Source organism: Nyctereutes procyonoides, unplaced genomic scaffold (assembly GCF_905146905.1).
Source record: "Nyctereutes procyonoides isolate TBG_1078 unplaced genomic scaffold, NYPRO_anot_genome, whole genome shotgun sequence".
NCBI classification, from domain to species: domain Eukaryota; kingdom Metazoa; phylum Chordata; class Mammalia; order Carnivora; family Canidae; genus Nyctereutes; species Nyctereutes procyonoides.
The window spans coordinates 9936695-9950724 of record NW_026575046.1 but is presented as its reverse complement, the minus strand read 5'-3'; the positions used below and the strand labels follow the sequence as shown (position 1 = coordinate 9950724).

Sequence of the window (14030 nt, the reverse complement as noted above, 5' to 3'; positions counted from 1 at the left end):
TCAGAGCTCGATCCCAGGACACTGGGATCACAACCTGCGTGGAAGGCAGATGCTTAACCGCTGAGCCATGCAAGCATCCTTCCATTTTTTTCTTTACAGGTAAAAGGAAATGCACACAAACTTAGGAAAGGAGAGAAGGAAGGAAGGAACACACTCTGTTGGTAGGGGGAAGGAAGGAAGGAAGGAAAGAAGGAAAGAAGTTTCTCTTCTTACTCATACACAAAAAGTAACATACCACGTCCATTTTAATGCAACTTGCTTTTATCACTTAACAAATTGTATTCTAAAATATGCAATATATAATACATTATGTAGAAATTTCCCCAAATGCTTTTCACAGATACATAGTACTCCACTGTGTAGTATATTGTAGTAGATTCAATTGTTGGATTTTGACTTTGAATTTTTGGATGTTGATGTAGATTCCAATTGTGTACTAGTATCAAAAATGTTACATGGAGGATCACTTGGTACATGTCATTTCAAATTAATGTTAGTGTAATTTGAAGTCTTTGGGATAGATTTTAATCCAAAGAGGGATTGCTAGGATAAAAACTAGATGCATATGTAGTTTTTCTAGACATTTTCAAAAGGTCCTCCACAGATGTCATCCCATTTTACAAAATCTAAGAGTGCTTCCTTCCTCCTTAGCCCTACCAACAGAGTGTGTTATAAACACTTTCATATATTTTTGAATCTTAATTTGCATTTTTCTCATTATGACATTTATAATACAATGGCACATATATTTACAACAAATATAATTTCATCTGAAATATGAAATCTACATTCTTTGGATCTGAGTAACCCAGGGGAACATCTTGTGTTAATAACACAAGTACCTGTTTAATTGTAAGTAATTAAGGTAATTTTAAACCATACATTTTACTCACTACTGCAGTTTAAAGAGATATAGCTAGGAGAAAGAAAAAAAGAAGGAAGGAAGGAAGGAAGGAAGGAAGGAAGGAAGGAAGGAAGGAAGGAAGGAAAGAAAGAATAGAAAGAAAGAAAGAAAGAAAGAAAGAAAGAAAGAAGAAAGAAGAAGAAGAAAGAAAGAAGAAGAAGAAGAAGAAGAAAGAAAGAAGAAAGAAAGAAAGAAAGAAAGAAAGAAAGAAAAGAAAGAAAGAAAGAAAGAAAGAAAGAGAAAAGGGGTGGGGAAGGAGACAGGGAAGGAAGATGGAAGGAAGAAAGAAGGAAAGAATGTAAGCTAGCTCTAAATCAAGACAATAAAGAATATGAATAAATTAGAAAGAACTGCTTAAATCAATGTAATTACCTTTGCTTGAAATCTGCTTCAGAGTTTGAAGTCTATGCCACATCTACTGAAATAAATAAATAAATAAATAAATAAATAAATAAATAAATAAATACCAGTAAGTTTATATATTTTGCTCATATTCATATTTCTCATAGATTTTGCCTGGAAATAACACATTTTAAAGTTTTACTAGATTCCAGCAGTAAGCTGTACATGCAGAGCCTCAGAAATAGATCAGTGTCTCTTGTTAATATGTTTCTTGACCATCTTATTCTGGGTAGGAACTACAGATTAATATTTTATCCTCTAATTTTTATATTGCATATTACACAGCACCAAAAGGGATATTACACAGCAAACTAATAAGAAGTGAAGCCTGTGTTAGCTGTTTGATCAAATATGTTTCATGCAAACTGCCTAGCAACATCAAAAACAATTAGTCAGACCCCAAATTCAATCTGAGTTAGCATTCATATTCAAAGATTTGATTGCAGGTAAGTTCAGAGACCAAATATTGTATTTTGATTTGTTTTGAAGTGGCCATCTGCCCAAATCAAAGAGCTACCGCAACAGTTTGGCAGGCAGCTTAAAGAATCAAAATAACTGCTTTGTGTAGGTCAGGTTCACAGGCATCCCCCTGTTGCTTGGAAAGCACAAAAAGTAGTGTTCACAGCGTGTGGCATTTTACTAAGTTACCATCCAAGTGTGTCTATAGCTTCTAAATTGTCAAATATTGCAACTCTCATAAGAATCCTTTAGGAAACTATAAAACAAATTTCAAATATCAGGGGCTGACATATTTAAAAATAGCATAAAAATCCAATTAAATATTGTAGAAAATTGCATGATATAATAATCCTGATGCATACGAAATTTATATCTTGACACATTAAAAATGTTCCTTTTGATTAAAAAAAGAGCTTCAAAAATATTGATAGTCTTATTAGTACACTTCATGAATATGCTGGTCAATAGTCAAATTTTTAATTGTTTAAAGCAAATCCAACACCACAACGACCAGACTTCAAGTGGAATAATTCTTGCTTTTCCCTCCCTGTCCCTCCACCTCCTTTCTAAAACCAGTCTTTCCCCTAGTCCTAGGTCCACGCCTGGGAACTATAGGCCATTGCAGTTTCTCTCTAGAAGAATGGCCCTTGAAAGGTGTTAAAACATGCTCTTGGGTAGTGAGTTTGAGTTGGAGGACTGTAAGAGGTTGCTAGGAGGACAAGCTCCCTTGGTATCTGGCACTTGTTGGAAAGCTTGCAGTAACTAGTGGATGCCAGCTGAATTCTTTAGAGGGTTTTAGGCTGGCAGGAAGAAAGATGATTGAAGCATCAGCCTAAAAATACTAGATGCAGCCTCACTTTAAAGAGCTCACCAACCAGATGATGATCACCAGGAGTGGCAGGAGGATGTTCCCATTGCTGATGGTGAGCATATCTGATGTGGACACCAACGTTGTGTATTCTTTCCTCCTCGACTTTGTAGTGGAGGAAGGATGTGAACAGAGAGTGGGTGCCTGGGGTTCAGACCAAGTTACAGGCACCCAGCGATGTCTGCATCCACAGGAACTCCCTGAACTTGAGGGTTCACTGGGTGAGTGAGCCTGTATCCTTCAGGAAACTAAAACCCATCAATGACAGTGTCAGATCGTACGGAACTCCTTACCTACATATAAACTTCAAATTCACCCAGTAATAGTTGAGAGTCTACAGGGGATGATTATGAGCCATTTCATTCCCAAGACTCAGTGCATAGCTGTGAAGGCTTATCAGAAGGAGGAGATCAAAGCTCTTAAACCAACTAAGAACTATTGGCAAAGGCTTGCAAAGAGAAGCAGGGATCACAAAGATAAGATGGAAGAACCTGCAGACAAACAGCAACCTGGGTATTCATAAAGGAAGTGGCTGATCCCTGGAATAAGTACCCTCTGTCTTCTGCCCACCGCCCACCCCCATCCTTAGTTTGGAGGTTCCCTCTCACTTCCTCCACCCCTGGCTGTTGAAAGATGCTCTGTCCTGAGGAACCTGTTCACTCCCCATTCCTCAGCCCATATACGCATTGGAACAATTCTCCAACCTATTCTGACGATTCATTTCTAGGTTATCTGTGACCAAATCTTATGAAAATTGGCCCAGCGTCAGGATGTCTGTGTATACCGTCGTGTTACTCCTGAGTCACAACAGGACTCAGGACCCCAACTTGTGGTCATTTAGTAGGGTGCCATCATACCGGGGTCTCAGACAGCAGAGCTGCCTAGTGGGAAAGAAGTCCATTCTTCCCACTGAACATTATTGTGTCCAGATAATCTCTAATCTCTTCTTCTCAGAATCCTCACTGTATAAAACCCTGTTACATCTGCCAACATTTGTGACAGTCACTATCACTTCTTGGTCTCAGAGCCTCATGGACCCTCCTGTCATCATCTTCCACGTAAATCAAAAACTTATCCTTTTTTAAAACTTTATTTATTCATGAGAGACACAGAGAGAGGCAGAGACATAGGCAGAGGGAGAAACAGGCTTCCTACGGGGAACCCCATGTGGGACTCGATCCCAGGACCCCAAGATCATGCCCTGAGCTCGAAGGCAGATGCTCAACCACTGAGCCACCAGGTGTCCCAAAATCTTTTTTCTTAAAGTATACACTGACTTGTTTTGTCATGTAACCAGTGTTGATTTGATCTACTGGGTATGAAATGACAGCATCCTCAGTCGAGAAAACAAAACAAAACAAAACAAAACACCCATCATCTGCAATACCAGTCTGGTCATGAGTTGTGTTTATATGCTACAGATGAATTAAAGTATGGAAACAAAATTCAGTTGGCCTAGGTCACCTTTATTTGATCACAATAAAAATTTACTTGCTAAGGTCTACAAACTTATTTTTTTGTGTCTCCTACAGCATATCAATGACTTTGACAGACTAGAATTAATAAACTCAACTAGTCTTCTTCTTTCTTTCTTTCTTTCTTTCTTTCTTTCTTTCTTCTCTTTCTTTCTTTCTTTTTTTGTGAAATAAAAATAAACTTGTTTCTGTTCCTTGTTGCTTTGGTGTAGTTCTCATGTCCCTTTTGTGACATACTTATACTTATATACTTATAGTTGAGCTGTTAAAGATAGATTAAATTTATAGTTGAGGATGAATATTTTAATTAAAATGAAAGTTTCACTTCTACCCACCAGACTGTGTTTACTTTGAGTATATATAATTGTCTCTTGTATTGTTAAACTTCTATTATATTTTTCTTCTGAAAAAATTAGCCAGATAATCACCAGAACATTTTCTGCAAATAAAAGCACATGCAAAACATAAAATGTAACAAAAGAAAAGCAAATATGATACTTAAATTTCCTTGAGAATTCAGTATTAGAATTAGCAACTTAAACATAATCCACTAAAATTTGCCAAATTTAATATATTTAATATAACTTGGCCCTTGCTCTAGAACAAAAAGATATATTTTAGGATATAAAACTCTTACATACATATATATTTTTAAAACTAATAAATGATTAAAATGACTTTTTCTTATTAAGTATCTGTCCACGTTGCCAAAGGCATTGCACAGGCAGATTAAAATGCAGTACATTTTTTAAATTAATAGACCATTTTTTTAGAGCAGTTAAGATTATCAAAAGAATTAAGTGGAAAGTACTGACTTCCCAATTACCCCTTTTTTTGGTCTTTAGGTCTTTAGCATTTTTTTTTTAATCTGGTCTATAAAAGTCCCTGACTCACTAAACTTTCCATCTTATTTTATTTTACTTTAAATATTTTATTTTTAAGTAATCTCTACACCCAACATGGGGCTCAAAGTCATGACCCTGAGATCAAGTCGTGTACTCTACTGACTGAGCCAGCCAGAGATTCCCTTAAACTTTCCATTTTAATTCATACACAGTTAATGCTGTAAAAGCAATCTTTTTTAGATGAAAGTCTTAGCATCTGTCATATCTCTGTTGTAAACTAAAGTTGGAATATTGAAGAATATGTCAATTCTTTAGTAAACATCCCTGACTCTATCACATAGATAAAGATGACATTGTGGCCATAATTCTCAAATTTTAGCAGGCAATGGGAATCACTAGAAAAGCCTGTTCAACCCTGGATTGCTGATTCAAGTTCTGAAGAAATAACAAACTTAATAAAGTAAATGTTATAAAGTTAAACACACACATTTGAATATTTGTGTAAATAAGAAAAGCTGAGGTTTTAGATTCCTTATAAATATCAAAGTCCATTGTGACCTCAAAACATAAATATGAGGCCAGTTCCGAAAACTATTTGTAGTATCTACAAAAGCTAAACACACGCATTTTCAAAGATCATCAATCCCATCCTAGTATATACCTGAGCCCAACATCAGTGCACCCATAAACTCACAAAGAAGCATGTACTAGAATATTCATGATAGCATTATTTGTAAGCCCAAACTGAAAACTACCACATAAATGTCCAGTCACATAAGAAACCATAAAAAATTAAGGAATATTCACAAAATGAGAATCAATTATTTACAATGTGCACAATGCATAATTTATTAATATTAGTATAAAAGGGGCAACACTAATCTTTGGTTTTAGAAGTCAGGAGAATAGTTAACTGGAGCAGTGACTGGGATGAGAATGTTCTTTTTTTTTTTTTTACTTTTTTTTAACTTTTTTTTATTTATTTTATTTTTTGGGGGGATGAGAATGTTCTAAGGCTGACAGAGTTTTTGATCTGACTCCAACTAAATTGCGGTCTTCTGATCGTGAAATCAATTCACTGAGCTGAACCCTTCTGATATGGGTGCTATTCTCTGTAAATATTGCACTCAATAAAAACTTTAAAGTACATAGAAATTAAAAATTTCATTCCTATGTATTGCATTTTACAAATAGTTTATTAAAAATAAGTAGAAAAGCTTTCATTGCTACATGCTTTGTAAATCGAAAGAAAAAAGTAATCTAACTTTCAAAGGCTTTTCAGATCACTCAAGAAAACAAAATTAAGAGCCCAAGCAGCATCAGGAATAGGTACCAAAAATAAATAAAGATAAATGATGTAAATATCTGGAAAATAGTGCTATTGATACTGGTCCTATGGGCTCTATGGCAATGCATTCTTCTGTGAATTTCATGATGACTACATCCAGCATAAATTCAATCTCACTGGAGTCAATGAGCAGGTGCCTCACTATCCACAAAGTCTAGACATGACCTTGGACCTGGAGTCTGATGAAGAGTTAGAAGACAACCCCAATCAGAGTGACCTGATTGAGTTGGCAGCCCAGATGCTTTATGGATTGACCTACTATTCCTGCTATGTCTTTGCCAACCTTAGCATCATCCAGATGTTAGAAAATACCTGCAGGGAGATTTTGGCTACTGTCATCCCATGGGTACTATGAGAAGCAGCCAGTGCTTCCATTAGCTCTCCAGACATCCCAGGGGAAGCCATGATGAACCTATTCCAAGTGCGTAGACATACACACATCCAAGACAACCTGAAACACCACCACACAGACTGCACCTACGTCGACATCTGTTTTTCTCACACACTTTTCATAGAGCATCCCAAATGCCAGCTCCAGCAGCTCACCTGCTGTTTTGTGCCCAGGCACTACAGTTTCAAGATCCATCCAATGGCCTACAATTCCAAATCATCAGTGACTCCAGGAGCCCAGTCGAGATGATTCACTGATTCTTCACTTAACCTGTCAGTCATTGATATATCCATTCCTTTGTTGCCACCCTTTTAGGAACCTCTCTAATTTTTCTGTTTAGTTAAAGGGATCATTATTTTGGTGGGACTATAAAATAAAGTGGAAGAAAAAGGAAAAAGCACTTATTCAAAATTTATATAAAATCTTGTCAGATCTCTTCAGGAAAAAATAAGGTTTCACGTCTTCTGATACTGAAATTGCAAAATGATATGTCATTGTTGTGGATAACTCCATGCTAATATATTTAATTACTAAATAAAATTGACTATTCTTACTAAAACATATTAGCAAAATTAATTAATGAGCAAGGAGAATACAGTGCAGTACAAAAATAATGAAGAATTGTTTTTTAACCTGCAAAAACTACCATTTTGAAAAGATAGAGTGTATGGCTTTACAGAGAAATTTTCCATACATCTAAAAGCAGCTAAATCTCAGAGTATGTAAATAGTTCTAGGATACAGGCTGAAATGAACATTGCATGTGTTGAAACACTATAAAATGGCATTTTTTTTAGGAAGGCAAATCTCAAATCTCACTAGTAAATGGCAATTAGATCTTAGAATATTTTGTAAGCCTTTATTTTTAATTTATTTATTTTTTAGTTTCCAGTTTTAATTTTAATTCCAGTTGGTTAAAATAGAGTGTAATATTGCTTTCAGGTGTACAATTTAGCAATTCAGCACTTCCATATAGCACCCCATGCTTATCACAACAAGGGCCCTTCTTAATTCCTACCACCTATTTTACCCATCCCTCCCACCCACATCCCCTCTGGTAACCATCAGTTTGTTCTCTATAATTAAGAATCTGTTTCTTGGTTTGTCTCTCTTTTTATGGAAGAAATAATGTTATAGTAGATAAAATAATGCAATGTTTAATAAAATTCAAAGAAAAGTATAAATAGCAATAGACATACTTAAACATGGCTAAGAATATTATAAAGGTGAAAGGAAGCTAAAATTGGGGTATTTGATCTAATAGTTACTATAATGTACCATAAAACAATCAATTTTTGCCTTGGAATAGTGATCTAAGTTCAAAATAATGAATACTCAAATTAAATCTGAGTGTATATAAAATTTCTGAATATTAGTATGGGAAGAACAGATAATATAATGTATTGAAAATTGCCTTAATTATGTCAAATTGAATTGATAAGATAGGACATCACAGTTGGAGAACTAAAACCCCAGTCCCATCTCAGTGGAAATAATCAAAATGCCTATTTGGAGAGTATCCTTAACCATCAAAATCCTGCTAGGCCAAAAAAAAAAAAAAAAAAAAAAAAAAAAGTCCTGCCAGGCCAATTAGATGACCAAAAATTCACCACCTCTATGTGAGTGACAATAAATACTCTGTAATTTTAATACTTTTTATAGTATGTCAAGAGATATTATTTGCTAAGCACTGCGTTTTCCTTTCACTTTTCTCATATCACAAGGTTTGGTCTTGTTATCTAGATACTTCTACACCTATCTATACTTGAGGTGTTTGGATTTATCTGTAAACACTATGTTAGGAGCCACAGCTACAACAGGGTCAGACACATGGTTCACTATGGAGTCTTTGTAGCAAGGTACAGGTGTGGGGAGCAGAGTTTATTAGGGTATAAAGAGTAAATGGGACAAAAAATAACACAAAAGCTCAAGCCCCTTGAAAATAAGCATATTTGTTGAAAATTGCAATCAAGGAAGCAAGGGGACAATGAGTATGAATAAGGAGCAGACAGCAGGGGTGCTTGGGGAAGCCACAGACATGCACAAATTGAATATTGTCAGCCCCAAGTTCTTTCATGTCCTCTTGATTTTAACTGTAATTGAAGCACAGATGATAAGTCATAATGGTTTTTTAATCTGACATCCTTAGAGGGAAAAAAGTGACAAATATGATTTTCAGATTTCAAAGCATTCATTTAATCATTACATTTTGTTGTAAATACATAGAACGAACTTGGAGATATTTATATAGCACTTATCCTTTTTTTAAGTTTTTTTTTTAATTTTTATTTATTTATGATAGTCACACACACACACACACAGAGAGAGGCAGAGACATAGGCAGAGGGAGAAGCAGACTCCATGCACTGGGAACCCGACGTGGGATTCGATCCCGGGTCTCCAGGATCGCGCCCTGGGCCAAAGGCAGACGCCAAACCGCTGCGCCACCCAGGGATCCCTATAGCACTTATCCTAATGACACATGGAATAAAAAGCTTTAGCCATATCTTATCATCCTGAAATTTAATATGTCTTTTGTTTACCAAAAAAAAGGCAAAATGTAAAGCAAAATGTAAATGTTTTACAGTTATGTCTATGGATTGTTATATTAAATATGGTGTTTATCATAGGAAGCTTCTGTTGTTCAAATGGGCATTGCAACATATTTTTCTTGTTCACTGAAATGTACACTTTATGTTAGATACAGGAAATTTAGCTGACAAACTTACTCTAATTACCCATACATATATCCCAGTTATGTTTAATTAACATAAACATTATACATATTTAAATCCTCTAAATTATGAAAAACATTTTAAAGTATCTTTCTAGTACATACAGAAGGTAAAATTAAAATTGTATCTAGACTAGATTCATTTAAAAACATTTTTTCTTGGGGCACGTAGGTGACTCGATTAAGTGCCAACCCTTCATTTTGGCTCAAGGCATGGTCTCAGGGTCATGGGGTTGAGTCTGTGTTGGGCTCTGCACTGGGCATAGAACCTGCTTAAGATTCTATGTCTTCTTCTCCCTCTGTCCCTCTCCTCTATCCCTTCTCTTGCACACACTCTCTCCTAAAAAAAAAAAAAAAAAAAAAAGTGTCTTAAAAGTTTGATTGAAAAAAACTGTTTTTCTATTACTTCCACCTCTAGAGGGATTCATTGAGTTTCTTAGCATCAAATAATATGTACCTAAAAACAAGAATAATTTATTTCTTAACCACATGGGTTATGAAATATACTACCTTGCCTTCAAACGCTCATTCTGATGCTTTCTAGTTTCATAATCTTGAGAAAAGATAAGTCATCTGTGTTAAGCTCAATGTATTCACCGGTGAGGTTGACATACATAGTGTCCCCTTATAGATTAATTGCAGAGGTTAAATAAAATATGCCACATAAAGCATACTATTGCACATAGAATAAGTGATCAATACATGTTGACTACTATGGATATTAATTTTAGTGGAAATATATATATTTGATAATTTCACCCTGACAATCTCTACAATCTTTCTACAGTACTCCTGGCTTCTGATGTCTTAGGAGAGCCTTTCTCCCTACAAGTAGATTATTCCACTTCAAATATGGCATATTTCATTCAAATATTCTGTACTTTTTATATTGATTAATAATCCTAAGTATAGATTGATTAGTTCCTTGGTTATTTTATATCTCAAAGCCACTAGTTTTCCATTGAACAGCTCTAGAGACATAGGTTTGTGTCCTTATTACCCATCGCCATTGAGAAACAGGAAGAGCCATGACCTGTATGCCAGTCTTCTCAAAAGCCTAATTGCTTCAGACAATTTTCCCCATTTTTTGAAACCTCTGGGACTGAATCTCGGACATGAATTCAGTTCTTCATTTGACTTATTCTGACTACATCCATAGAAAGGAACCCATAAACATTCAGATTTATAAAACTACTTAAAATAGTAAGGCTTTAACTCCTCCTGTATGCCAAGCCCTACAGTCATGGTTATTTCCCAGGACCTTTAGCATAAGTGGGAATCTCCTCCTCCTTCCTTGTCAGGAGGTGAAATCATATCTTTGTGCCTGAGTTCATTAAATTTCCTCTTCTCTAATTGACCCACACAAAGTTTGGAAACACTGGGTAGATTATTCTATAATTCTGACTTTCATTTGTAAGCATGCCTAGCTTACTGCAACCGAAACTATTAAGGATCCAGGAATAAATCATCACCTTTCTGTTCTCAGAAGGACAAATAGTGCCACTACTCAAAGAAGATTGTTTTTAGTAGGTCAATTCAATTTTCTTGAAAAGATGCAATTAAAATGTAGATCACACACACACGTATTGTAACGCATGATACTGCATTGTGAGAGGAAACAAAAACACAGGTAAATAAAAGGGAAACTTCCTCCACATTTTCACAATTCACTAGATAGCACTATAAAATGTCTTTGTAAAAGAAGATAATAGGTCTGTTGCTGGTTTCAAAACAGTTCTAGGAGGGTAAGTGTCTTGAACTGTTGCCAAATGTGGCATCCATCTTATCTATTAACAGTCTTGGGAAGAGTGTCTTCAGAATGCAAAAGTTTAAAACTGAAATTCACTTCTTGGGGTTAGAGCTTTTAATGGACTGACTGTCACTGATAAGGAAATGATGGAGAGCACAATGTTTCCGCAATCTCATTAGTTGGATGTATTGTGTGAAGTTGAATTTCCCAATCTCCAGAATACTAACATATTCTACTAGGCAAGGAGAAAAGAGGAAAGCAATTCAAAGTTCTGTATGTGACTTTTATTCTTTTGAACACCGCATTAAAATAACAATTCCCATGGCAGTATATTTTCCTTACTTCTTTAGTGGGCAATAAAGATAAATCTCATATTATTTTAGCATACTATCATCCTTCAAAATAAAATCTATTTTGGACATCTGAAGTGGTCAGAGAGCTTCTCTTAGTTCAAATAGAGTTGGCAATACACTGCTTACTTCATTACAAAGAGACAAGATAATATATTCAATCATCAGTGTCACAGGGACGTTCCTCACAAGCATTTGCTAGAAACTTTTAATGCTATGCAAATGTGACATTTAAGAAATATTTATTTAGAGGAAACCGAAATAAATTTGTTAACCTTATTCATAATGACCATGAAATATGATTTTCTATTGATCATTTATATTAACTGTCAATGTGTGAAACTAGGTCTCAAAATGCAGAAACATCTGGATGTGAATGCAAACCATGTCAATCATGTTAAATTGGTTGACAGGTACCCAGATGTTTGGCACATGGTAGCTAAACTGAAAATGTGTCTTTCTCTAAAAATAAGGGTCTTTTTTTGTTAATGTGTGCTTCCTTTCTAATTTAGTGGATAAAGTCTATGAATTAAGACTTTGGAAGTTTTTTTTTTTTTTAATCTGTATTTTCAACTGAAATATATTCAGATAGAACTGTATAATAAAAGCAAAACAAACAAGTGAACAAAACTTATTTTAGCCCCAGCTCTGCCAATTTTTTTGTTTTGCTTTGTTTTTTGGTCTCAGGCAAATCACTTAATTTCTCTGAGTTCCAATGTATCCATTTGTATCTAATAACTAGATAATTAATTGTTAAAGCCACTTATAATTTTATGGTAATTTTAAAAAGATCAGAAAGGGGGTAATCTGAAACATGAATTTGATATGAGTGGCAGTGAATAAAAATATGATTTTTCCCAAAAAAGATGATTACTAGAAATGTCTGAAGTTTCAATTGGGAGAAAAATGTGTTTTTTGACACCTACAGTAGTATTTTAATGGAAACCAGGCAAAAGTGAGTAACTTCAAAAGACATAATAACTAAGAGGTATGGAACACTTCCTGTTTTCCGGTTATTATGTAGATGGCTTTAAAGATTTCCTTAGAGAATTTCCATAACAACCCTATGAGGTAGAATTCCATAATGACCATGATTTTCTAGATGGAAGGACCTGGGACTCAGAGAGTTTGGGTGAGATGAATGAGGTGAAATTGCTTGTAAACACCAGGACTGGATTCAGAATCTGAGTCTGCCTACAGAGCTGATGTAAGTTGGCTATGCCTACAGCTACAGTTTGAGAAAAAAAAAAAAAAAAAAGAATGAGAATTCCTTTTAGAGGTTTGGAAGAGAGAAAGACACCATATAGTTTCAACAAATAATATTTTGAGACCAGCCCCTCTTTGTTTTGTAGAATATTTGTCCTACAGTGACTTTTAAAAATAATCTTGTAAATAACCATCACGTGATTACTGGAAAATATGTAAGCAATCTCATGATAACTATATAATTAGAAGTTGCTTGGTCTTTAACCAATGGCTTCTGGCAAGAAATACATTTTTCTCCTGATTAGTCCCAAGGAAAAACTGCCTTCAGGAACATTTGTCACTTAAATATGTTTAACTGTTCTCAGGGGCTTCAGTTGAAATAGTTGGGGGACAGGGCAGGCCCAAGGTTAAATAATGATTTTTCTGTTCACTTCATAAGGAAGAGTTTCCTGACTTTTTTGTTCTGCTTACAAGGACTTTTTTTTTTTTAACACCAACATTCACAAATGGAGAGAGTTCACATTAAAATATGAATTTTTCTCTTTTCCACAAACATTGGCTTATCTGCCAACCTTGGTACTCAACTCCAACGTGGCAACAATCCATAGTTGCTGGGTAGCAGCTGCCACCTTTGGGCAGGCCATGCACTCTGCAATGTTTCCAAGCCTCCAGGGGCCTGCTGTACTCATTTACATTTCCAATCTGGCATAAAAAAAGATTTTGAGTAGCTTACAATCTTCTCCTTAATGCCACTGTTTAATACTTTTTTTCCCCCTTCCCAATACTCATTAGGGTCTTGTGAAATGCCCCGAGTCCAAAGCAGTGAATAATTTTTGTTGCCAGTAGAAAGGAGAATGGATTAATTTGATTAATTTCCTCTGGATGCTTTGAAGTAAAGCATCAAAGAATCACTGTTTACCTCTTGAAATGCTCAGATTTGATGCTAGAATAAAGAAAATGCGATTCAACTTTCATTCAAAGGACAATTGCACGGTATCAGAACTTTGTGCTTAAACAAAGACATATCACAGTTCATTTATTCTTTTCTTAAAAGATATGTATTTAGCATTAATATTATTTACCCCCTGGCATATCTCAGTAAAAATAGTCTCCCTTTAATATGATTTTTAAATGTAGATTTTTAATTAAAATACATTTGCACTATAAAAGAAGCTTTCATCCAAGGAAAAGAAAATTTGAAACTATTTTAATATACTCAAATTTGCACTTTTAGAGATACCTCCTGAATTATTGCATTACAATTAGTTGCTATGATATAACCGAGTCCCTGCAGTTCTG

The 14030-nt window shown here is 35.1% G+C and overlaps 1 pseudogene; it reads left to right on the top strand.

The window, feature by feature from the left end:
- The first annotated feature begins 2610 nt into the window (after nt 1-2610).
- Nucleotides 2611-6941, top strand: LOC129509734 (casein kinase II subunit beta-like; annotated as a pseudogene).
- The last annotated feature ends 7089 nt before the right edge of the window (nt 6942-14030 follow it).